Source organism: Mirounga angustirostris, unplaced genomic scaffold (genome assembly GCF_029215605.1).
Source record: "Mirounga angustirostris isolate CCGP_5_RB_7025 unplaced genomic scaffold, mMirAng1.0.hap1 SCAF_4, whole genome shotgun sequence".
NCBI classification, from domain to species: Eukaryota; Metazoa; Chordata; class Mammalia; order Carnivora; family Phocidae; genus Mirounga; species Mirounga angustirostris.
The window spans coordinates 65,703,126-65,729,039 of NW_026991712.1; the positions used below are offsets into that span (position 1 = coordinate 65,703,126).

Below are 25,914 nucleotides of genomic sequence, written 5' to 3' on the forward strand. Positions count from 1 at the left end.
GTTGTGTTATAATAGCCTGGCAACAGGTATATGTTGGTGAAGTGATTCCATTCCATGAAGTAATACAGGGATCCATTTGTCGTGGTTGTCCATGAGTTGCTACCAATCCAAACTTGGGCCTTAGGGAAGGGGAAAGACATGAAGTTCAGGGCAGTTTACTCTGGAGGAGATGAGGAGGAAGTTGTGGTATCTCTTCCATTCGCGTGGCCTTGGTGAGAACTTAGTCACAGGGCTCCCCCTAGCTGTAAGGGAGGCACTATAAAGGAGAAACAACGTTGTGGGAACATGCTTTACACAGCTTTCTCGATGATTTGGGGTTAATTCTTTAGGATGGTTTTATGTAACTGAGATTACTGGTCCAAACAGTATGAATATTTGAATAGGATTTTTATTTCTATGTAACGTTTCTGCGGCAGCCATTTCAGTACTTTGGAGATTGACCAGAGACCAATTGTATAAAACTTTCAAGTATTATGCTGTTGAACTTCAAAAAGGGAAATGGGAATCTGTGACATTCTAGCTTGGGACTACTCACTTTCCACCCCACTCTGACCCAGCTTGATTGGCATGGAGATCCTGCCGGCAAGAAGCAGGGCAGAAAGACTTCAGCTTGAAGGGGGTCAGTTCTTCGGAGTGGTGGGTGATGTCCAGTGGCATCATTTTCAGAAGTACAAGGGAGGGCCAATGGCTCAGCTCGAATAGCAGGGGCTTGCAGTACTATTTGAGGCAAACGTTCTTGGTTGAGGCTGCATATGAGCACAGGAAAGACCTGGGAAGGCCCAAGGTATTCACATACTTTTGACTGACCCTGAAGTTGCATTCATGCACCCAGGAGACTTGAAAGGGCCCTATGGAAAGATAAACCTGGGGCAAACTTGAAAAAAGACTGAACTTCGAATGAGCTCCCCTTACCCACACACATATCCATTGGCACGGGTGGGAGCCTTAGTGGCTCGAGGTTTTTGAGATAAACTCTGTCTAACCACAGATTGACCCCTAAGTGATGCAAAGGGATAACCCCTAGGAAACCAGGCTTAAAAATAAAACAGTATATTTAAAACTGAGCAGAGATATCAGTGACTGCATACCTCAGGGAGAAAGATTTTACGTATTTATTAGCCCAGGCATGATACTAAACAAAATGAAAGAAGTAAACAAGATAGCAACAACACCTATATGTGGGAAAAGAATCAGAATCCTGAGTTGCTACATTATATTATATAAAATCCTTAGGTTTAATTACAAGCCATGTAAGGAAGCAGTGAAGTGTGACTCATGCACAGGAAAAAAAAGCAGTAAAAAAGAATCTTCTCTGAATGTCCCCAAATTTGGGATTTAATAAAGACTTAAACTATTATAAATTTGTTATAAGAACTAAAGGGAACCATGTTTAAATAAAGGAAATTATAAGTCAACAAATGGAGTTTCTGGATGAGGGTATAAAAATAATAAAAACAATAGCCAAAAAAAAAAACACCCTACCCTTGATATGATGTCATGAGAGAGTAATTTACCTCTGTAGTAGTCTTTCCCAAGACTTATAGTCTGAGTCTGATCATGAGAAAACACAGGCAAAGTGAAACTGAGGATCATTCTATAAGAGCACCTGACCAGTACTCTTTAAATCTGTCAAGGTCATGAAAAACAAGGAAAAACTGAGAAATTATTACAAATCAGAGGAGCCCAAGAGACATGATGACTGAATGCAATGTGGTATCCTGCATTGGATCCTGGAACAGAAAAGGAAAAATTAGTGGAGAGACTGATGAAATCTGAATAAAGACTATAGTTTTGAACCAGTGTTAATTTCTTACTTTTGACAAATTGTACCATGCTTATATAAGATATTAACATTAGGGAAAGCTGGGTGAAGTATATACAGGAACTCTGTGTAATATCTTTGCAATTTTTCTGTAAATCTAAATTATTCCAAAGTAAAAAGTTAAAAAAATATCAAATGGAAATTCTAGACTTGAAGAATACAATGCCTGAAATGAAAAATTCACTACAGGGGTTCAACAGTGGTTTTGAGGTGCTAATAAAAAGAATCAGTGAATTTAAAGACAGACCCATAGATATGATTCAATCTGAAAGACCGATGAAGAAAAAGGAACAGAGCCTCAGCGATCTGGGGAAAACATCAAGCATACAACATATCTGTACTGGGAGCCCCAAATGGGGAGAGAGAAAGGTGCAGAAAATAGCCTTTTGGAAAATTTTCCAAATTTGATGAAAAACTTTACACATCCAGAAGTTCATGGAACGTCAGTTGGATAAATACAAAGAGACCTATGCCTAGAAACAGCATAGTCAGTCTGTTAAAAGACAGAGACAAAATCTTGAAAATCAAGAAAAAAATAGCTTGCTACATACAGGGGAGCATCAGTGTGATTAATTACTGCCTTGTCATCAGAAACACTGGAGGTTAGAATGGGATGACATATCCAAAGTGCCGAAAGAAAAAAAGACTGTCTATGAATAATTCTATTTAGCAAAACTGTCCTTCAAAAATAAAGGTGAAATAAATACATTGATATGCAAAGACAGACAATTTGTAGCAAGCAGACATGACTTACAAGAAATAGTAAAAGAAGGAAAGGATACCAGATGGTAACTCAGATCCACAGGAAGAAAGGAAGACACTGGAAATGTAAATATGTAGGTTAATATAAAAACTTGAAATACTTTTTTTTCTCATCAACTTTAACAAAAATACTTGAATTCCATCTAAAAACAAATTTAGTATCTATAATATTTCATTACCCCCACCCCACATGTTATAGTTCATTCATCACTGTTGTAAACAAATTGTTCACAGCTGTTTGCCTTTTGGTCTGTAGAATCTCAAAATTTTTGGTTTCAGAACTCCTTTCCATTCTAAAAAGTTGTTGAAGACTCCAGAGAGTTTTTGCTTAAATGGGCTTTATGTATTGATATTTTTTGTATTAGGAAATAAAACTGAGAAAAAATTCAAATTCTATTTATTTACAAATAACAATATGAGTTACATATTAACATAAATAAGCTTTTTAATGAAGAAATTGACTAATTCACAAGGAAAAATTGAATGGTATTGATTTTATGCTTTTCAAATCTCATTAGTGTCTGGTTGAGTAGAAAACTGCTGGGTTCTCATATAGACTTCTGCATTGAACTTAGCGAAATATGTTGATTTGGCAGAAGTATATAAAGAAAATCTGGCCCCACTCAGTTGTAGTCAGAAAAGGGAGGTGTATAATAGTAGCCTTTAATTATAATTATGGATATTTTTCTTTGATATGATGCCAGAACTCAAGAAATGGTAGTTTTGTAAAGGTTAGTTGCAATGTGGAATCTGAAACATATCAGTGAATTTTTTTGATTCATTATTATATTAAGCAATGTACCTTGGTACATGAAAACCCATCCTTCCTGTTTATCTCTAAAGGATAAGGAAATAAACAAAAGTTTTCTGTGTGAAATGATCTGGAAAAAAAACTGTTAGGGTAATTGAGTGTTGCATAAGAATGTCTTGAAATGGCTTTTATTAGTATTTGAGATTTCTAAATTTAATGCCTTCTGTAAGTTAAGGCTTAAACTACTGGAAGCTGGAATCAGAGATTATTATTACTATATACTTTAATTTAAAACCCACTTATATATATATCATCATCATCATCATTGTAAAAGTTATACCTCCTGTGGTAAAGCTAAATAATTTAGAAGGGTGTAAAATGTGCTTAGAGTAAACCTCCCCTTACCAATTCCCAAGAGATGAGAAATGTTAATGGTTTCTTGAATATTTTTCCTGAAAATATGTTCACATCTAGGTATCTTGATATGTATTATATGTATATGTGTTATGTGTATACGTATGAAAATCTTTTTAAGCAAATGGAATCATATTGTTCTGTAAATACGTAAATATTGGATATTTTTGTATTAGTATATTATATCATTTTTTTAAAGATTTTATTTATTTGACAGAGAGAGAGAGGGAACACAAACAGGGGGAGTGGGAGAGGGAGAAGCAGGCTTCCCTCAGAGCAGGGAGCCCGAAGTCGGACTATCTCAGGACCCTGGGACCACGACCTGAGTCGAAGGCAGACGTTTTAACGACTGAGTCACCCAGGTGCCCCTATATCATTCTTTTTTAATGACTGATTAATATATATGTTACTACATTGGTTATTACGAGAAAAAATTTTAGTAATGAAAGTGCCACTTTTAAAATTAGTTCTCATTCAGTTGTTGCTCCTGATCCTTTGTTAACATTTTTATTGGTCAAAAATAATAAAAATCACTTGCAAACTAAAATTGGTTGTCTTGGAAAGTGTGCAGGTTTTTATGAAGTTCATGGATGTGATGTTAAAAAACTCAGAGCTGCCGGGGGGGGTGCCTGGGTGGCTCAGTCGTTAAGTGTCTGCCTTCGGCTCAGGTCATGATCCCGGGGTTCTGGAATCGAGCCCCGCATCAGGCTCTCCCCTCAGCGGGAGGCCTCTTCTCCCTCTCCCACTCCCCCTGCTTGTGTTCCCTCTCTCGCTCTCTGTCAAATAAATAAAATCTTTAAAAAACAAAAACAAAAACTCAGAGCTACCAATAGACAATTGAAACAGAAAATTCTTAAAAATGACATATTAGATGCTTTTAAGGGAGCCTGATTTGATTACAGTGACTTTTGATGTAGATGATTAAAGAAAAGGCTCTTAAGAAATATGGATGAAGCCATGCAGTATTTCTGAAAACAAGATTTTTGCGATTATCTCCAAAGAGAAAAACATGAAAGATGTGGAATATTGTTTTATCATACAATTTTGTTGAAAAGATTACACTAAAAAAGTCAACACTTGATTCTTTTTTATTCTTTTTTTTTTTTTTTTAAGATTTTATTTATTTGACAGAGACACAGTGAGAGAGGGAATATAAGCAGGAGGGGTGGGAGAGGGAGAAGCAGGCCTCCCGCTGAGCAGGGAGCCCGATGTGGGACTCCATCCCAGGACTCTGAGATCATGACCTGAGCCGAAGGCAGACGCTTAACGACTGAGCCACCCAGGCGCCCGATTCTTTTTTATTCTAAGAAACTTGTGCATAGTTGAAGTTATAACTTAAATCTTGTCAAATATAACTTAAAACTTATATTTTTGTTTTATTTTTCAAGTAAAAATCTTGAAAATTCTTTATCATTTCCAAGTTATATTTTGGTCTTAGATAATTCACTTAAATGATCTTTTCTCAAAATCATTCATGTTTAGAAAACTAGGAACTCATAAATTCCACTGTATGGGTGTACTGTATGTAATTTAATCAGGTCACTGCCGATCAAGGATATTTAGGCCAGCAGTATTTGTGTGTGTGTGTGTGTGTGTGTGTGTGTGTGTCTTATGAACAGTGCTATAGAGAATATCCTGTACATATATCTTTACATTCCCATGTGAGTATATCCATGGAATACATATCTAGAAGGAGAAGAGCTTGGGTCAAAAGCTATGACCATTTACAACTTTGATATCTCTAAAAGGATTACATAACTTACAATCTCACTACAAAACTCTGTATGCACTTTCACAGTGTATTCCTTGTTGTCCAAACCTTTTCTTGAATTAGCACAGTGAGAATTTGTAGTGTGAGTTTGTACAGTGAGAGATGTGATGTTACCCAAGTCTGTTTACTTCCTGAGATTTGGATAGCCAGAGTAGGGACAGTCTGGATAATAAAGGGTTCATTTGAAAATTTATCCTAATCTGTTTAGCTCCTCAGTTGGATAGTGAGAGTTTGAATAACACAGGATACCTGTTGTCTCCTCATTGGTGCTGAGGTATTATCAGTCTTTGTAATCCTTGCGAGTGTAATAGGTTAAAATAAAAATGTCTCATTAGGTTTGTTTTGCTTCTCTTTAATTGTAAGTCACACTATGCATATTTTAATTTTAATGGCATTTGTATTTAAATATGTACCTTCCAATTACCTTCTTACTTTATTACAAGAGTGATATTTCCAATATTAAGGAAATAAAGACTTATTACAGTATTACTAATATTTTATCTGATCTCTTTTAACCTTATGGTAAATTTTTATGTATCAGTTTTGTTACCTATTTAGTAAAATGTCTCATTTTTTTCCCCTTATAAAAGGCTTCTGGTTCTATATTATAGTTAGAATATTATCTTCTGTGCTTCAAGATAATAAATATATTTTTTGTATTCTTCTGCAGTTTTTTACACTGTTCTCTTGATAATTCTATTCCCACAGTTTGTTCCTTATGTTTTGATCTTTGCTCCATGTGGAATTTATTGTAATATAAGGAGGAAGGCAGAGATCTAGTGTTTTTTCCTCCACTCACTATCCAGTTTCTCCTAAATCATTTATTAAATAATCTATTTTTCCCCCTTTTTTAAAGTGCCACCTCTACCATATGTGAAATTTTTGCATCTGTTTGGTCTATTTCTGGACTCTAATTCTGTTTCATTGATCAGTCTATTCATGTGGTAGCACTAAACTTTTAATTATTACAGCTTAATAATATATTTTAATATTTCATAGGACCGTTCTCTCCCCTCTTTTTTTCCCTACCTCATCTTGCATACATGTTTATTATTCTAGAAGAATTTAGTGATAGCCAAAACCTCCCTTCTGCTCTCTCACTACCCATAAAATATCCTGTTGGTATTTTTACTGGGATTGTTTGAATTTGTAGTTTGGGCTAATTGACATTATGAGAATTAATCCAGATAAAGTGGTTAGAGCAGTGCCTGGCATAGAGAAAACAGCCAAGAGACTAGCTGTTGTGCTGGGTATTCAAAATTTGCCTCTTCAAATATATTCTTCACTTTCTCCGTCTTGCTCTGTACCCTGGGAGGCTGGCCTCTGTGGAATGCATCATCCAGGCTCTCTAGCCCTCTGGCTTCTTGTTAGATTTGGCCAATGGGAGGTCTTGTAGGAGATGGGTGCATGGGAGGAAAGGGTATATTTCCCAGCCTCTTACCCTATAGAGTTGGGTTTGTCCACCTAAGGCCGCACTTTTTGCTGGGGTTGGTTCCTCTCCCATACTGAGAAACCTTACTAGGGTCTAGTAGTAACAGTGATAACAGCTCCCTGCTGTTGCTAGCCCTGTGAGTGTGCCATCATTTTCCTGCTGGGAGCCTGACTGATGAAACTTCTCTTCTTCCCCTTCTTCCTCCCTCTCCTCCTTACTACTCATATTTAATCTCCCTATTCCAGTCTTCTTTGAGATCCTTCAGTAGAGATTAAAATTTTCTTTATAATGCCCTTTATCATTTATTGTTCATACCCAAGTGTACTTTTATTCAGTTGCAGTTATAAATGGAATCTTTTCTCTCATTATGTTTTCTAACTAATTGAATATAAGCAAACTATTGATTTTTGTAGTTAATTTTATAATCAGCTGTATACTGAATTTTCGTATTGTTTCTAATAGTTTTTCAGTACCTTATTTCATAATCACCTGCAGACAGTGCATCACTTTCAAATAATTTTGCCTTCTTTAATTCATTAGGAGTATTTATTTGGGAATGGTTATATTATTCAAATACATTTTTGCACATCTATTGAGATGCTTAAAAATTTTCACCTTCAGTCTACTAATTTAGTAAATTATCTTAATAGATAGGCTAATATTAACTTACCCTTATGTTCCTGGAATAATTCTTACTTGGTTAAGCTATTTTATTCTTTTCGGGATTCTACTTGCTAGTATCTTGGTTAGGACCTTTGCAACAATATTTCTTACAGAAAATGATCTATAGTTTTCTCTCCCCATCCAGTGTCATGTTGTGGTAGCAGTACTTTGTTTATATCATCCCAGTATTTTTAGAGGCAAGTTAAAAACAGTAAAGCAGCAAAGAAAAGAAATTTTATACACATACGCAAATATCTTTAAAGCAGTGAAGAAGTTAACTTGTTACCAGGGAAACTGGCATCATACCTTGCTGATTATAAGGCTGTCTTTTGTATCAAAGTGGTATAAGTACAATTGTTACAAGACTTAAGATGTGTACGTAATGCTGCGGTGACATACTATATCATCTTTCCCTTGATCTTTCATCTACTTTTCCTCATCCTATGAGGAGAAATGGGTAGGTCTTCGCTCTATTTAACAGATAAGAGGGTTTAGATTCAGAGAGATTGCTGCTTGCCAGAGGTCATATGGCTAATAAGGGTTATCTCTAGATCTAGAAAACAAATCTTGTGACACATGCTCAATGCTCCTTTTCTTCATTACCTTTAGGAATAGAGTCCATGAAATCCGATCACGTGCATATTTCAAAATAGGAGAGCCCTTGGCTCAGATTTTATTTTCAAAGTGATTATGTGTGAAGAATTTAGCACTCTTCTTATAATGCATATTATAATTCAGTTTAAGCCTACAACGTCTTCTTGAGGTAGTCTGAGAACAGGTTTACAGCTCAATACTATACCTGTCAGAATCACCCAATTTAAAAACTACATGTAAGGTTTATATAGGCTCTTCCCAGACAAAAATGGAAGAAAAAATAGTGTGTTTTCATTTACTCATGAATAAAAAATACTGAACTTCTTCCTTTTAAAAGAATGAATTGCGGGGCGCCTGGGTGGCTCAGTTGGTTAAGTGACTGCCTTCGGCTCAGGTCATGATCCTGGAGTCTCTGGATCGAGTCCCGCATTGGGCTCCCTGCTCAGCGGGGAGTCTGCTTCTCCCTCTGACCCTCCCCCCTCTCATGTGCTCTCTCTCATAAAAAAAAAAAAAAAAAAAAGAATGAATTGCATCTTTTTCTTTATTACTAAGTTAATACATATTTATGAAGGAAAATTTAGGGAGAAAAACAGGCAAAAATATCAGAATCCTCTAATCCAACCACCCAGAGATAACAGTGTGAACATACTGGTGTTAAGCCCAGCAATTCTAGTATCTGTCTAAATGTATTCTTTTTCTCTGCCTCTTACTGTGCATAATGTTTTATAATCAGTTTTTTAAACTTACATAGTAATTTTTCATATTATGAAATACAGCAATATTTCAGATACTAGATAAAAACTTTTTTCTAAGTGAAGTCTTATTAGAAACCCAAATTAATGCAGTGTTTTATTGGTAAAATTTTTATACTGCTAATTTATAACTATGGGAATAAAAACGTTGATTTGATGAACAAAAACGTTTGAAATAGGGTTGTATCCAATGGTGTTCTGGTAAATGCTTATTACCTACAACTTGGATGAACCTAGAAAATGTTATGCTAACTGAAATAAGCCAGACACAAAAGATCACATAGTGTATGATTCCATTTATATGAACTATCCTGGAAATATATTTCTATAAGGACAAGATTCCTTTGGAGATCTCTGAAGGAAAAATCGACTGATTTGTGGTGCTTGCCAATTTCTGCAGTTTACTTACTCTTAAGGTTGAGTGGTTCCAGATTTGGTTAATTCAGTAGCTCAACAGCGTCATCACTAACCCATGTTTCTTCTTTCTTTTTTGCTATCTTATGTCAGAATTGTCCTCTCTCCAGCCTTTATTATGGTTGCAAAGTGGCTTTAACAGTTCCATGTATCCAGACATGACAACTTCCAGGGGAAGAGAGGGCTGTCTCTTTCATTTTGTATCATTTTAAGTGCAAAAACAAAAACAAAAACCATTCCATGGGGCTCCTTTAGCAGAAGTTCCATCACACCTGGTTGTATCACAATTGCCATTTTCAAACTAGTCTCTGGCAAGCAAGATGGAACCATTATGATTGGTTTGGACCAGTCAGGGTCCACTCTTCAGGTCTGAGGCTGCAGCCACACACCCCTGATGCATATGGCTGCCTAGACATCTGAACAAAACGTTGCTCCTTTTAGGAAGGAGAGGAGGGTGGATATTGGTTGTATAACCAACAGTATCTGCTGTACCAGCATTGGGGATGACACTTCCAGTTGTATTATCAGCTTCAATATTTATGTTTCTATTTTGATTATGTGTACGTTTTTCATTTATTCAGAAAAGTTGCAAATGTTTACAGTATTCTTCCCACCTCATTCTTTTTTGAGGCCAGTATTACTCATTCTGTGAGGCCAGTATTACTCTGATACCAAAACCCAACAACAACAAAAAAATCACAAGGAGACTACAGACCAATATCTGTTATGAATATGGACACAAATATCCTAGACAAAACACTAACTGAAAATAGCAACATATAAAAAGAATTATTATATACCATGACCAAGTGGGATTCATCTCAGAAATACAAGGTTGACTTAACATCCGAAAATTATTGTAAGTTATTGTAATGTACCATGTCAATAGAATAATAAAAGCCAAATGATTATATAAATAGATGCAAAAAAAGCACTTGACAAAAATCCAACATCTTTTCATAACAAAACACTCAAACCTAGGAGTAGAGGTGAATTTCCTCAACCTGATCAAAAGGCATTTATGAAAAACCCACAGCTAACATCATACTTGGTGATAAAAGACTGGTTGCTTTCCCTCATAAGGCCTGGAACAAGACAAGGATATCCACTCATGCTGCTTCTGTTCAACACTGTGCTAGAGGTTCTAACAAGATCAATTAGGCAAGAAAAAGAAAAGGCCTCCAGATTGGAAAGGAAGAAGTAAAACTCTAGTCTCAGATGACATGATCTATATAGAAAATACTAAGGAATCTACTAAAGAATTATTAGAACTAATAAATGAATTCAGCAATGTTGCAGGATAGAAGATCAATATACAAAAATCAGAGGTATGTTTTGGGGGGAAAAATCAGTTATGTTTCTGTACACTTGAGATGAATAACCCAAAAGTGAACTTAGAACAATTCCATTTACAACAGCATTAAAAAGAATACAATGCTTAGGAATAAATTTAACAAAAGTACAAAGTTAATCTCTGAAAACCACAAAGGATTATTTAAAGAAATTGAAGATCCATATAAGTGGAAAAATACCCCATGTTCATAGATTAAAAGACCTAATCTTGTTAAGGTGGCAGGACTTCTCAACTTGATCTTCAGATTCAGCACAGTGTCCTTCAGAACCCCAGCTGACTTCTCTGTAGAAGTTGACAAACTAATTTGAAAATTTATATGGGGACGCCTGGGTGGCTCAGTCAGTTAAGTGTCCACCTTCAGCTCAGGTCATGATCCCAGGGTCCTGCGATCAAGTTCCAAGTCAGGCTCCCTGCTCAGCGGGAGTCTGCTTTTCCAACTGTGCTCCCTCTACCCCACCCCCGCTTGTGCACGTGCTCACGCTCTCTGTCTCTTTTGCAAAAATAAATAAAATTGTAAAAAAAAAAAAAAAAAAGAAAGAAAATTTACGTGGAATTGCAAGGGACCCAGAGTAGCAAAAAATCTTAAAGAACAAAGTAGGAGGACTCATACTCTCTGATTTCAGAACTTACTACAAAGCCACAGTGATCAAGACAGTATGATACTTATAGTCCTTATCTTAAGTACTTACCTTGGAGACCTAGAGATCCGTGGAATAGATTTGAGTGTTGAAAAATAAACCCATGGTCAACTGGTTTCTGACAAGAGTGCCAAGACCATTCAGTGGAGAAAGAATAGCCTTTTCAGTACTTGTGCTAGAACAACTGAATAGCCATGCTGAAAAGGATGAAGTTGATCCTTATGACATAAAATGGATCCAAGAACTAATTGTAAGAACTAAAACTATAAAACTCTTAGAAAACAAGGGTAAATTTTTTTAGGACCTTGGATTTGGCAAGGGATTTTTAGATACGACACCAAAAGCAAGAGCAACAGAAGAAAAAACAGATACGTTAGACTTCATCAAAATTAAAAACTTGTGCTTTAGAGGACACTATCAAGAAGGTAAAAAGACCACAAAATGGGAGAAAATAGTTGCAAACATTTAACCAATAAGGGACTACATCTACACTGTGCAAGGAACTCCTACGACTCAATAGTAAAAAAGACAACTCAATTTAAAAAATGGGCCAAGGATCTGATCAGGCATTTCTCCAAAAAAGATATATAAATGACTGATAAGCACATGAAAAGATGCTTCCCACATCTTTTCCATCAGGGAAATGCAAATCAAAACCACAATGAGAGACAGCTAGAATAAAAAATAAGTACTGGCAAGGATGTGGAGAAATCAGAACCCTCATGCACTGCTGTTTGGAATGTAAAATGGTGCAGCCACTTTGGGAAAACAGTTTGGCAGTTCCTCAAAATGCTAAACATAGAGTTACCAAATGACACAGCAATTTCACTTCTAAGGGAAATTAAAACAAGTTCACACAAAAACTTGAGCGTTTATCGGAGCATTTTTCAAATAGCCAAAAAGTAGAAGCAACCTAAATGTCCACAACATGATGAATAAACAAAATGTGGTATATCCATACAGTGGAATGTTACTCAACCATAAAAAGGAATGAATTTATGATACTTACTACAACTTGGATGAACCTAGAAAACTTTTTGCTAAGTGAAATAAACCAGACACAAAAGGTGACAGTGTATGATTCCATTTATATGAAATACCCAGAAAATGTATTCCTATAAGGACAAAAAGCAGATTGGTGTTTGCCAGGGACTGGGGGGAGGGGAGAATGGAGAATAACTGTTTATGAGTATGAGGTTTCCTTTGGGATGATGAAATATTCTAAAATTAACAGTGGTGATGTTTGCACCTACCTGTAAGTATACTAAAAACCATTGTATTGTGTATTTAAATGGGTAAATTGTATGGTTTGTGCACTATATCTCAAGAAAGCTGTTTAAAAAATGTTATCAGTATTTAAACCTTCCCTTATGGTTTCAGAATATTTATAAATTAGTGATCCAGAAGTTTGAAGGACAAAGTCAGAAATTTTTGTTTCACTATGGAGTCGGTAATAATTATCTAAAATTCTATCCATTTTATTTGTCATGAATATAAAAGTTTGAAAAGTATGCCAAAGTTGCAATAAGCATTTAAAATTCTACAATCCTAATGGTGCTCTTGCATGTTCATCTGTTAGTATAAAACTGCTAGTATAAAACTGCTTTGTTTTAATGAAATATGTGAACAGATGCATGTGAGCTTTGCCTTGCATTTGTTTGAGGAGTTCAGTTGCTTTAGCAGAGCACAATTTTACATGAGGAATCACGTACAGGCCTAAATGAAAAAAGAGCCCAAACTTTGCTCATCCATAACACACATATAAAACATTCAGATACATGCACAGAGATGCCATTGGATGGCCTACTTTAAGATTTGTGTAAAAAGTTAAGATTTAAATCTTTGAATCTGTACATTTTTAAAAAAAATTTTATTTATGTATTTGACAGAGAGAGACACACTGAGAGAGGGAACACAAGCAGGGGGAGTGGGAGAGGGAGAAGCAGGCTTCCCGCCAAGCAGGGATCCCGATGTGGGGCTCGATCCCAGGATCCTGGGATCATGACCTGACCCGAAGGCAGAAGCTTAACGAGTGAGCCACCCAGGCGCCTCTGAATCTGTACATTTTTTAAGAAATAATTCACATACCTTTAAAATCCACTCCTTTAAAACGTGCAGTGGTTTTTATTCACAAAGTTGAGGAATATTACACACCTTCACTACTATCTAATTTCAGAACACTTTCATCACCTAAAAATTACCTATTCCCAATCACTCATCACTCTCCCCTTCCCTAGCCCCTGACAACTAGTCGTCCATTTCTGTCTCTATGTAGTTACATATTGAATATATGCATTATTATTACTACAAATTGTAAATAGTTAAAAGTATCCAAAAGTTGGGGCGCCTGCGTGGCTAAGTTGGTTAAGCAACTGCCTTCAGCTCCAGTCATGATCCCAGGGTCCTGAGATCGAGCCCCACATCAGGCTCCTTGCTCTGCAGGAAGGCTGCTTCTCCCTCTCGCACTCCCCCTGATTGTGTTCCCTCTCTCGCTGTGTCTCTCTCTGTCAAATAAATAAATAAAATCTTAAAAGTATCCAAGAGTTATAGGCAGTTTCAAAACAGTTTGAGTATGTATGTTTTACAGCAGTTACTTTAAATGATTTAAGTATTCCATATTTCTATTTTTACAATTAGTCAACTAATCAAGCCCTTATTTGTCAGATATTTAGAAAGTTTCAGTTTTTCATTATAAACAATGCTGTGATGAAAATCTTTGTAGCTAAAACTTCATGCTCATTCATGATAATTTCCTTAGGATTAATTCCTAGAAGAGGTATGGCTAGTTAAAACGTTAGGTTTAGTTTCAAATCTTGATATACATTGCCAAATTACTTTCCAGAAAGATTGTATCAATTTACATTCAAACAGTAATGTAAGAAAGACTCAAAAAACTAAAGTGAAATAATACCATAATTAATTTTTATGTGTAGAGTGATATCTGTCTCCCAATTAAATGTTTACTTGACTAATTTTGAAAATTGTTTTCTACTTAAAACTTTTACAAACTTTTCAGTGAACAAGAGTCATCATTTAAAAATCAACTGTACCTGAAATATTGCTCAAATTAGCAAAATTCCTATGGTACCAGTCTTTATTCCAGGTTCTTAACAAGAGACTCTTTAAATATATTTTATTCATTTGTTGTAAACTGCCTATGTTTAACATTTAACTGGTTCTTAATTGTCCATAGAATGAACTAAAACTTTCAACTGTATCAAATTGTCCATTTTAGTTTTTTTAAGTTTTCCAGTAAATCTTGAAATAAGCCATTGTAATTGCCAAAAAATGACTGGATTTTATTTTTGTCTTTAAACAAATATGTTTTGGAGGTGTTAATAGTGACATGACTTTCCTAATAGTCTATATTGAGGAAATGAGTTGGTACAAGTATGGCGGCAGTAATGTCTAGACTGTTTTTAGGAAATCTTGATTAATTGGTTGGAATTAGGATATGTATAGGGGAAAATGAGATAAAAAGGTTAAATTTGTGCCATAAAAGACAAATATTAAGTGGTTTTCTATATCTTCTTGGTAATAAAACATGCTATAAGGAAAGATGTATGATCAAGTGCTGTGTATGCAGTCTGTTGAGAGGGTTATTTCATACTCTTTGGTGTGTCCCCTTTTTAACCTTAATCATATAGGTTTTTCTTATAAAGGTTTTTCTTAGATCAGCTAACCCCCACCCCCCATTCTTACCAGCTTTTTAGAGAGATGATGGTATACTGAATGGGGCATATCTCTTCAAGAAATGTGTGTCAGAGGTCGGGATATGGTGGGAGGGGAGGGTTGTGCATACACACACCTTGCCTTATCATCCTCCGGACAGTGGTTCCCAAAGGAGAATGGCGGATCCCAGGAGAATCTGGGAATTTGGCAAGGGATTCACGAATCCACATGTATTTGAAATAGTAAACTTAAAAATAGAAATCTCAAGTATGTATGTACCAGTGTGTTTCAAATACAAGTAGATACTGTTGTGATTAAGTAAAATTATTTAAACGTAACTACCGAACTCACAATAATGTTTTGTATTTTCTCAGTCAGTGGGTGTGTTTTGTGTTCTTTGCTAATAGTCAGGCGCAGTCACAAGCGGAGACACAGGCAAGGCTCAGGGAAAAATAAAGTTTATTATACTCAGAGGTCCCAGAGACAGGAGACAGAACACACCATGCAGGGGCCACAAGGAAGGCACCAGGTTAGCAGGCAGAAGACAGGAATGAGAGGAGAGCATTAGGGCCACAGTCTTTGTTGGGGGTTCCCAAGGAAAGGCAGGGCCGAGTGAATGGTTTATGATTGGCAGATTTAAATAATTGTGGTGGGCTTTGGGCTATAGGAGTGGTCCCTAGTTGCCTAGTACCTGGCTCTGGGTGATTAAGGCCTTGGGGAAAAGGATCTGATGGAGAAGGTCTGGCTCTGGATTAGTTTGCACATCAAAGGCATGCGCCTGCCTGGGCCCTTTGCTGTCTCCAAGAAGGGGCTAGCTCTGGGACAGGCAGTCTCGTCCCAGCTAGAATGGTTTCTTAAGATGTCAGAACATCATAATATACAGATTTTTAAAAAATACAATACCGGGTATCAGAAGATTAACTTGTATCATGTGGGGGTATGCAAAGTATTTGGTACTTAAGAAGATTAAACACCACCTATGCCAGCCATGTCTCATTTCCTAAAAAAGTAAAATTGTGATCTAGACTATGCACCACTTTGGGCAAATTCTTGATTGGTTTAATATTGTTAAATGTATGCCTGTTGCTGATGGGAGATGACTGTAAATGGACTATTAAATACATTGGGTCGCAGCTGGCAAAAAATTGAAAAGGAGAGCATTATCGTCAGACTTCTTTTACTTAACAATAAGTTGTTTTTAATATTCCTGACTGCCTCATATTGTAACTTAGAGAAACTGTCAATTCAAATAAGAGCTGGGTTGAGGGGCGTCTGAGTGGCTCAATCAGTTGGGTGTCCAACTCATGATTTTGGCTCAGGTCATGATCTCAGGGGCCTGGGGTTGAGCTCCACTTTCGGGCACCACGTTCAGTGGGGAGTCTGCTTGGGTTTCTCTCCCTCTGCCCCTCCCCCCACATTCATTCTCTCTCTCTCAAATAAATAAATAAATCTTTAAAAAAAAATAAGAGCTGGATTGATAAACATAGAGAAGGAAAAGCCATTTTAAAGAATTTGAATCAAGTTTTGTATGCCTGAATATATTTTCAAGCACTACTTAAAGGGTGTTAGATGATTTTTAAAGGTTTTTAGATTTTAGCTAATAACTTCATTTAGTTAATAACTCTTCGTATATCAGAGAATTGAATAAGAACGCTTTGGTGTGAAGTTCCTGGATTATCTTCATGCATACTATAGCTGTCTGCTGTAATCCTTACTACAACTTTGCGTTCAAGTACTTTCCCATTTTCCAGGTGGAGGGAACTGAAGCTTTTAGAATGTACCTTGTATCAGGAGTCTGTGATTAGGAAGGGTAGACCTCAGATTTGAATCTATGATCACATAACCCAAAGCCTCTGCTCTCCTAGTCCAATTTTTAGAGGATACTTACTTGCATGAGTTTCAGACGTAAGAGAATTCCAAACTTTAAGGAAAATTAGATGAAAATAGTTTTTGTATGTATTTTTTTATTGTGCTAAAATGTACCTAACGTAGAGTTTGCCATTTTAGCCCTTTTTGGATGCACAATGCAGTGGCATTAAGTATATTCACAGTGTTCTACAACCATCACCACTATTTCCCGAACTTTTTCATCATGCCACACAGGGACTGGGTACCCATTAAACAGCAACTTGCTCCCCTCTTTCCCCCAGCTGGTGGTAACCTCTATTCTACTTTATGGCTCAATGAAGAAAAGATTTTTTAGTGAGAGTTTTGTTGATGTTAGATGATATAAGTCAGGTTTTAAATTTCTTTGTAGAATGTTGATTATACATGCATTTCTTCTGAATAAGTACTGTGTACTTCAATGCAAATTAAACGTTATTTTTGTTTTTTTAATTCTTTGTCTATTCTATTTTGAACAAAACATTATAATTATATATGCTAAGTACAGAAGCCTTCCTGTTCTCTTCATTTTATTTAAATGTAAACAATTGGTGTGAGTTTAAGAGAAAGTAGCTCTTTTCTTTGAACCTTAGTAAACTGCTTTTATACATTGTTCTAGTTAGAGCTCCTAGAGGTAGCATTAATTAATCTTAACTGCTTTTGCAGTAAAGTTCATCAAAATTGTAGATTTTTGATGAAAAAATCCAAAATATGACCATCATTTTGCCAGCCAACATAAATTTGTATTATGTTCTCCTAGCTGGTGGTTGTATATGATTTGATTCAAGCTATTTTTTTTTTTAATGAACATAGAATGTAATTATTGCCCATTGTGTATTCCATTAGTAATAGTTACTAGGATGTGCTCTATATTTTGGCCAGACCCTGGACTTTGGTCTTTTTTGTTCCATATACCCATGTGGTTGTGAAAAATCCAGAGCTCAGGTTCACCTCCTCTACCCTCCACTTTGACCTTGAAATGAAAGCCAACTCTGCTTACCTTTGTGCATTCCTACTTTTACATAGTTTTTGCCTGACTATTCTTATATTCTTACCAGCTCATGGATTCATTTCAGTAGATATTTTCTATATTTTTCACTATTTTCAGTTTTCAGTGGTAGGATCAGTTCTCTGAACTAGTCCACCAGTGGAAATGAAAGTGATCTAAGAGACTTTGACAAGAGATTCATTCACTCCACCTAGTAAATAATATAATAGGAGCATGGGTTTTGTTTTAGTTAGCCACTGTTTATCTCAACGACTTCTTCCAAATCAGCGTCAGTTACAGAACTGGATGGAAAAAGTTTTGTTGTTGTTGTTTTTTTAATTTTATTATGTTAATCACCATACATTATATCATTCGCTTTTGTTGTGTTTTTTTTTTTAAGATTTATTTATTTGACAGAGAGAGAGAGAGTGAGATAGGTAACACAAGCAGGGGGAGTGGGAGAAAGAGAAGCAGGCTCCCCACTGAGCAGGAGCGGGGCTCCATCCCAGGACCCTGGGATCATGACCTGAGCCAAAGGCAGACGCTTAACGACTGAGCCACCCAGTCACCCTCATCATTTGTTTTTGATGTAGTGTTCGATGATTCATTGTTTGTGTATAACACCCAGTGTTCCATGCAGAATGTGCCCTCTTTAATGCCCATCACCAGGCTAACCCATCCCCCCACGCCCCTCCCCTCTAGAACCCTCAAGTTTGTTTCTCAGAGTCCATCGTCTCTCATGGTTCGTCTCCCCCTCCCATTCCCCCCCTTCATTTTTCCCTTCCTACTATCTTCTCTTTTTTTTTTTTTTAACATATAATGTATTATTTGTTTCAGAGGTACAGGTCTGTGATTCAACAGTCTTACACAATTCACAGCGCTCACCATAGGAAAAAGTTTTAATATCAGCTGCCGTGTCTTGCTTTCATCTTCTAAAGGAACTAAAGGAGCCTAGATTAGGAAGAGCTGAACCAAAAATTCTTTCTCTAGCCTAGGTCTGTAAGAAACTTTAAGTCTTAAAAGGGGATTTGGTTTGAGATTTGTTGAGCAATAGCTTTCTTTTCACTTGCTTTTTGTACTGTATTCAAAGCTGTTTCTTACTGGCTTTAACGTTAACTGAGGTGTAAGAGGGAAAGGAATGTTATTTGCATATGTGGGGGGGGAACAGATTGGGGGGTGGTGCTATTTAATCTGAATGTTACCATTTGTAAATTTTTGCTTTTTGCCCTCCCAGTCCTCTCCTGCTTGTGAGCCTTAAGATTTGGTTTTAACCATCTTCTCTTCTCTCATTTGGTAATTTTACTATATGGTCTTGATTAATAGAGGATTACTCCCAAATCCCTCTCTCTAGCCTACTTCTCTTTCAAGGCCTTTATGAAACCCTTGATGCACCTTGAATTTGCATTTTCCACAAATCCCTAAGATAAATTCATTCTCCATAAGCACCTCAGGTTTTGTATTAGTTTCCTAGGGCTGCCATAACAGAGTATCACAAAGTGGATAGTTTAAGACGATAGAAATTTATTATCTCACAGTTCTGGAGGCTAGAAGTCTGCGATTAAGGTGTTGGCAGGACCGGGCTCTCTCTAGGGCTTTAGGGAAGAATCTTTTCTACACCTAGCTTCTGATACTGATATTGCTGGCAATCCTTGGCATTCCTTGGCTTGTAGGTGCTTTACTCCAGTCTCCGTCTTTATATGGCTTTCTCCCCTGTGTGGTTGTATGTCTGTGTCCAGATTTCTATCTTATAAGAACACCAGTTATATTGGATTCAGAATTTACTCTAACCCAGTATGCCCTCATCTTAATTACCTGTGCAGAGAACCTCTTTCCAAATAAGGTCACATTCACAGGTATCCAGGGTTAGGACTTCGACATATCTCTTGTGGGAACACAGTTCAATCCCATAACAACATAGTATATTTCTCCATTTATGTAGTTCTTTTTTAACTTCTCTCAAAAATGCTTTATAGTTTTCACTATATATTGTTGCGTGCATTCTATTAAGGTTTTCCCTAAGTATTTCATGTTTATGGATGCTATTGGAAATAATATTTTTTAAATTTCATGTTCCAAACATTTTTCATTAGTATATAGAAATACAATTGATTTTGTTTATTGGTCTTGTGTATGCTGACTTTGCTAAATATTAGTTCTAGTAGTTTTTATGTAGAGTCTTTAGGATTTTCTGCATAGACAATCTGATTGTCCTGCAAATGAAGACAGATTTTGTTCTTCCTTTGCAATTTGTATGCCTTATGCTTCTTTTTCTTGCCTTAATGCATTGGCTTTTGATACTATGTTAAAGTGGTAGAACAGACATCCTTGCCTTGTTCATGATGTAAGGGCAAAAGCATTGTTTTTTATTGCTAAGTATGATAATGGGTGTAGATTTTTCATAGATCTTCTTTATTGGGTGAGGAAGTTTTCATTTATTTCTATTTTAGTAAGAGTGTTTATCATAAATGGCATTGGATTTTGTTAAATGCTTTTTCTTTATCAATTGAAATGATTGATTTTTTCTGTTAATATGTTGAATTGCATTTATTGTTTTTTGGAACATTAAGCCAATTATGGATTCTTGGGATAATTTACACTTAGTCACAATGTATTTCCTTTTTATATATTGTTGGGTTTGATTTTCTAATATTTTCTTAAAGACTCTTGTGTCCATATTTATGAGGGGTTGCATCTATGGTTTCCTTTTCTTATAATGTCTTTGTCTGGTTTTGGTATCAGTTGATTTTCAGCAACTTTATTATCATGTACCTTGTTGTGTTGTTTTATGTTTTTCCTAACTGAAGTTAATTGAGCTTCTTTGACATCTGGATTGGTAGTTCTTATCAAATTTGGAAGATGTTTAGGTAATTTCCACTTGTCTCTTTTTCTACAGCGTTTAGTCTGCTGTTAAGCTCAACTGTGAATTTTGCAATTTACATATTGTATTTATCAGCTATAAGTAATCCATTTTTTTTAAAAGTTTGAATTTCTTTTTTCAGTTTGTGTATGTTTTCCTTTAAATCTTTGTATATATTATAATAAGATTTTAGAAGTTCTTTTCTACTAATTCCATCATCTTGATCATTTCCGGGTTTGTTTTTATTGACTGTTTTTACCCCTTGCATCGGGTTACCTTTTCTTGTTTATTCTCTTAATTTGTAATTTTATTTGTCGTTCTTAAAAGAGTGTTGAGTTTTGATCTGGCAGGTAATTTAGTTACTTTCTGATCCTCCTAATCCTTTTTGGCATATTATGAGCTTTGTTAGTGTGGGTCTAGAACAGTGTTGTTTAATAGAATTTTCTGCATTGATGGATTGGTTTTGCCCTTCTCCTAAGGTATGACATTTCTGAGGTCTCTGTGGAATGTCCCAGGAATTTTGTGAGCGCTCTTTACAGGGGTTGGTTGGAGGGCTCGTGTCTCCCAGCTCCCCTGTAGTAGTTCTTCCCCTGGTCGTTCTCCTGGCCTCATGGAATCTCATACTACACATAACTAGCTTAATATTTAGCCAAAGACTCAAGGAGACCCACTTTCAGCCTTTTGGAGCCCATTTTCTTCACACATTTCCTCTCTGGTACTCTACCATACAAATTTCAAGTACCTTAGCCTTCCTGAACTCCAGTCTCTGATTTAGTTAGAGTACTGTGGAATTTTGGAATTGGCTGAGAACTTGAAGGTCAGTTGTTCTAGCCTGTCCCACAGCCTCCTTGACAGAGGCTTGTTTGAGGCACCTCTTTTCAAATTACATGGCTCAAATTGTAGAAAGTTCTTAGATGGTAATACTGAGTCAAATTCTATTTTCCACAAACTTTACTGTTCATTGGTCTTATTTCCACCTCCTGTAATTTCACAGAATAGAGCTAAACCCCTTAGATTATTTTATCTCATAGCTGTTTAACACCTGTTCTGTCCCTCTTTTTATTTCTTTGCCTAAAGCATCTCAGTTATAATACTATTATCTCTTGTGTATATTATTCTTATCTGTATTTTAAAATGCCATGTATGGGGGCGCCTGGGTGACTCAGATGGTTAAGCATCTGCCTTTGGCTCAGGTCATGATCCCAGGGTCCTGGGATCGAGCCCCGCATCGGGCTCCTTGCTCTGCGGGAAACCTGCTTCTCCCTCTCCTTCTACTGCTCCCCCTACTTGTGCTCTCTCGCTCTCTCTGTCAAATAAATAAATAAAATCTTTTATAAATAAATTAATTAATTAATTAATTAAAATAAAATGCCATGTATGTATGCATCTCCCAGGGTGATATTCAGAACTGAACTGAGTCTTATAAATGTGGCCTGTATTGGGAATAGTGGAACATCCTTGATCTGGATACTTATCTGACTTTCAGTGCCTTTAATTACTGTCTCTTATTACCTTCGAGATTAAACATCCTGACCTTTTTTAAGTTATTTGTAATTAAGCATGCTGGTTTATCCTTTGCATCTTATATGCAGATTTGATATGCATTTGTCTGATCTGCACCCCAGTAAGTGAAGTGTGGAACAAGACAAGTTCAGATGCAGAGTTCTGTTAGTTACCTCTAGAATTCTTCCACTTGTTTGGTATCAAGTACTTAATCTCTGGGTATGTTGGTTTAGCCAGCTAGGAATCTGCCTAACTGTAGTATGGGGCTCACATTGTTCTGTTTTGTTTAAGGTTGCCACCAGAGACTTCGTGTGCAGCTCTGCTGAAATTAAGTCTTTGTGACATTCTCCTGGTCTAATAATATGCTAGTAGCTTTACACTTACAGCATGCACACTGAATGCTCCTTTTTTAAGTTCACACTCTACAGATCTACACTACTGTTTTTTCCTTCTAAAAATTGTGACTACTTCCACTTTTCCATAATTTTTAATATATTATGAACAGTGGTTCAATAAGCAAATCTCTTAAGTTCTTTTAATGTCATAAGATAGTTGTAACAGAAGGCTTGAATGTTTGTAAAGTGTCAGAGCGCTTTTACTGTTTCCTCCGTACCTGGACTAATCACATGCCTGCTGTCATCAACTACTGAGATACTATATAACAAAAAACTTAATTCAGAGCTCTAAATCAGTATGACACAAAGGTATTAACTGGTAAAATTCCCATGTTACCATAGTTTAAAAATTTTTTTTTGTTATCGAAACTAATTTTTTTTTGTCAGTTTCATCTCTTGAAATTTATACCACCTGAAGAATAAGAAGCCCTGATACGTGGCTTTTAGTGAAAGAAATGAACAAAAAAACCTGCTTTGCTTTATTACTTGCTATTAAAATTGGCTGAAATTCAAAATGATAAAAGCACAATTGGAGGGTTTTGACTATAGTGTTCACATTTTTCTATTATAAATTTGGTTATAGTTTTCCACAGACACAACATTTGTATAAAGAACTCTGGGATAGGCTATTTCCGTCCATGAGAATCCAAAATTATAGACACTGATGTCAATGCAGATGAGGTTAGCCTAATTTGGTCAAGGGAAGGACATGCTGAGTCTCTATATGGATAGCTAAAGGCTATTGCCAAGATTGACAGGTGTCCTGTGGGTGGCAAAGAGCCCCAGGAATAAAATTTGCACTTGGATTACTTCCTCTAAAACACAATGATCAAAGTCATGTCTTTTCTTTCTATTGATCACAGTTTTAAAATAGTGCGGTCTGCTTTTAATACTTTCATTTTTCAGATATTAGTTTTATTAGCCCCAGAAAGGTAAAAAGTTTTATACTTTCTTCTTAAAGTATCAAATTCTGTTTTTGAAAGTTTAGTTGTATTCTGTGCACTAATTTTTCTAGTATAGTCTGTTTTGTTTTGTTTTTTTAAGATTGTATTTATTTTTATTTATTTGACACAGAGACAGAGATAGTGAGAGAGCACAAGCAGGGGGAACGGCGGGCAGGCAGTGGGAGAGGGAGGAGCAGGCTCTCTGCTGAGCAAGGAGCCCGATGTGGGGCTCGATCCCAGGACCCTGGGATCATGACCTGAGCTGAAGGCAGACGCTTAAGGACTGAGCCACCCAGGTGCCACTAGCATAGTCTGATTTTTTTGTTACTCTGCCATGTTTCACTAGGCGGAGGTGAGAAAAATTAATGTAAAAGGATACATTTGTTATTAGTGTAAAAGACACAGCTCTTTCTTTATGGAATAATAAGTTACATGATTCCATCTGGAAAGATTAATTTTTAGGAGAATTTTCTATGAAGTAAACATCATGTAAAGGAGTATTCGTACTAATTTGATAACAGCTTTTGCTTTTATTTCATCTTACTGAAATATTTTTATTATTAAAGGAAGTCCTTGCAACTGATACACATAAATTAGTGGTAAATATTTCATATCTCAAAATAAGAAAAAAAATTTAAAGCTATTAGGTCCATGCCATTAAGAAAGTTAAGTGTACTGTTGAGATTTTTGTAAGATTTGAGTGATGTGCATGCATCATCAGCAATGATCTATGGGGTTTTTTAGGCATAAATTCAATAACTCTTTCTATTCAAATAGAGAATTTTCTAATCTGGGAGGATCGTTTCTTGATTTTCTCTGTATTTCCCTGTCAGAGTATAAATTTAAGAAGATGTTGGGGAAACCACTTTAGGGAGCCAACCTGTTCACCAGTGTGAAAAATGAAAGTCAAGACCCTCACTCTCCTAGGGCTCGGAAAAGATTTCTGAGGGCCCTAGGCAAGCACAGTGTAAATTCCCCTTACGGACCATTGTTAATTCAATGAAGTCTATTGTTGGGTTGAAGCTGGAGTGATTTGGTCAGTATCATTCTTAAGCCTTAAATATTTAATTCTGATTTGGCTGAAATTTATTGAGAGCCTACTATGAATGAGCAAGGTATTCTTGTATAGATGTATCTAAGTCCCGTGAAGGCGAGGAAAAGAAGGCCCAGCAAAGTGGTAACTTGCCCAGGGTCACTCAGCTCTTGGCAGTAAAGCTGTGACATAAACCCAGGCTCTTGTCTCTAAACCCAGTAGAATTTTGAGGTGATAGAAATAAATTCAACAGAAATTCACTTAAATGAGAGAACTTTTAGAACTGCCTTTCTTATGTCCTTTTTTTTCTTAATTCTTTGTCTCAATTCTGATTATTTCCTGATTAATCCTTTTTAGACTAAATGAAAGTACAGATTCTTGAGCTCATCTTTAATCAAAAAGACTTTTATAAAAATATTTAAATACCAAAAACAGCAATCTTATATTTGCTTCTCAGAATTTGACTCCTTAAGCAGCTGATTGGAAAGGAAGTGTGAAAATGAGAAGTCCTTCTGGGCTGAGCATCATGGTAATGGGCTAATTCGGAGTGTGCAGCATGGCCTAGAGCAGCGGATAGCAACCTCAAGCCCGTGTTAGCCCCTGGCCCAGGCCGCACGGCCCCTCTCCCATGGCCACCAGCATTGCTCCTGAGACTTGGGCTAATACGCATTCTGCTGCTTGGTCCTTTTCCTGGGCATTCCTTCAGTTTGGTTTCTGCAGCTCTACTAGAATACAGAGAATAATGAAAGACCCTGACAATCTCCTGTCACACCTAGTTTTCTGACAAAAAAGTCTTCTCCGTTTGTGCAAGGATTGCATTACAGCTTGTTGCTTCAGTAGCAGGAAGAGATATACATAATGTATAAGGTAGAGTGAGAAATTTATGACCATGTGTTATGAACGGTTTCAATTTAGGAAAATTTTGATTTAGATCTGCTAATTTAATTTATGCTGCTTTTTGACAGGTCTAGAATTAACTTTTCTTTTAAATAAACTTCTTTGTACTGAGGATTGGATCATGAAAATAGCATTACATTAGTATTTGACCTGTTGGGCTATTTCAAATACTTTAGAACCATCCTTTGTGGACTGTTGCCACGCAGATGCCTCTGTCTTGTCATGGACTGCAGTCTGTGACAGACCTGTCATGTCCCGAGTATTTCTCCAGCCAGCCCCCCCCCTTCATCTCTAGCACTCCGCGCAGGCTCTTCGCCCCTCTCCTGGACCTCTGCAGTGGCCAACTGAACTGCCTGTCCAGCTCCCACCCCACA

At 36.5% G+C, this 25,914-nt stretch overlaps 1 protein-coding gene across 4 annotated transcripts in view; it reads left to right on the plus strand.

Moving 5' to 3' along the window:
• PDE7A (phosphodiesterase 7A) overlaps positions 1–25,914 on the plus strand; it is a 114,239-nt gene that overhangs the window by 23,130 nt on the left and 65,195 nt on the right. The window lies entirely within an intron of this gene.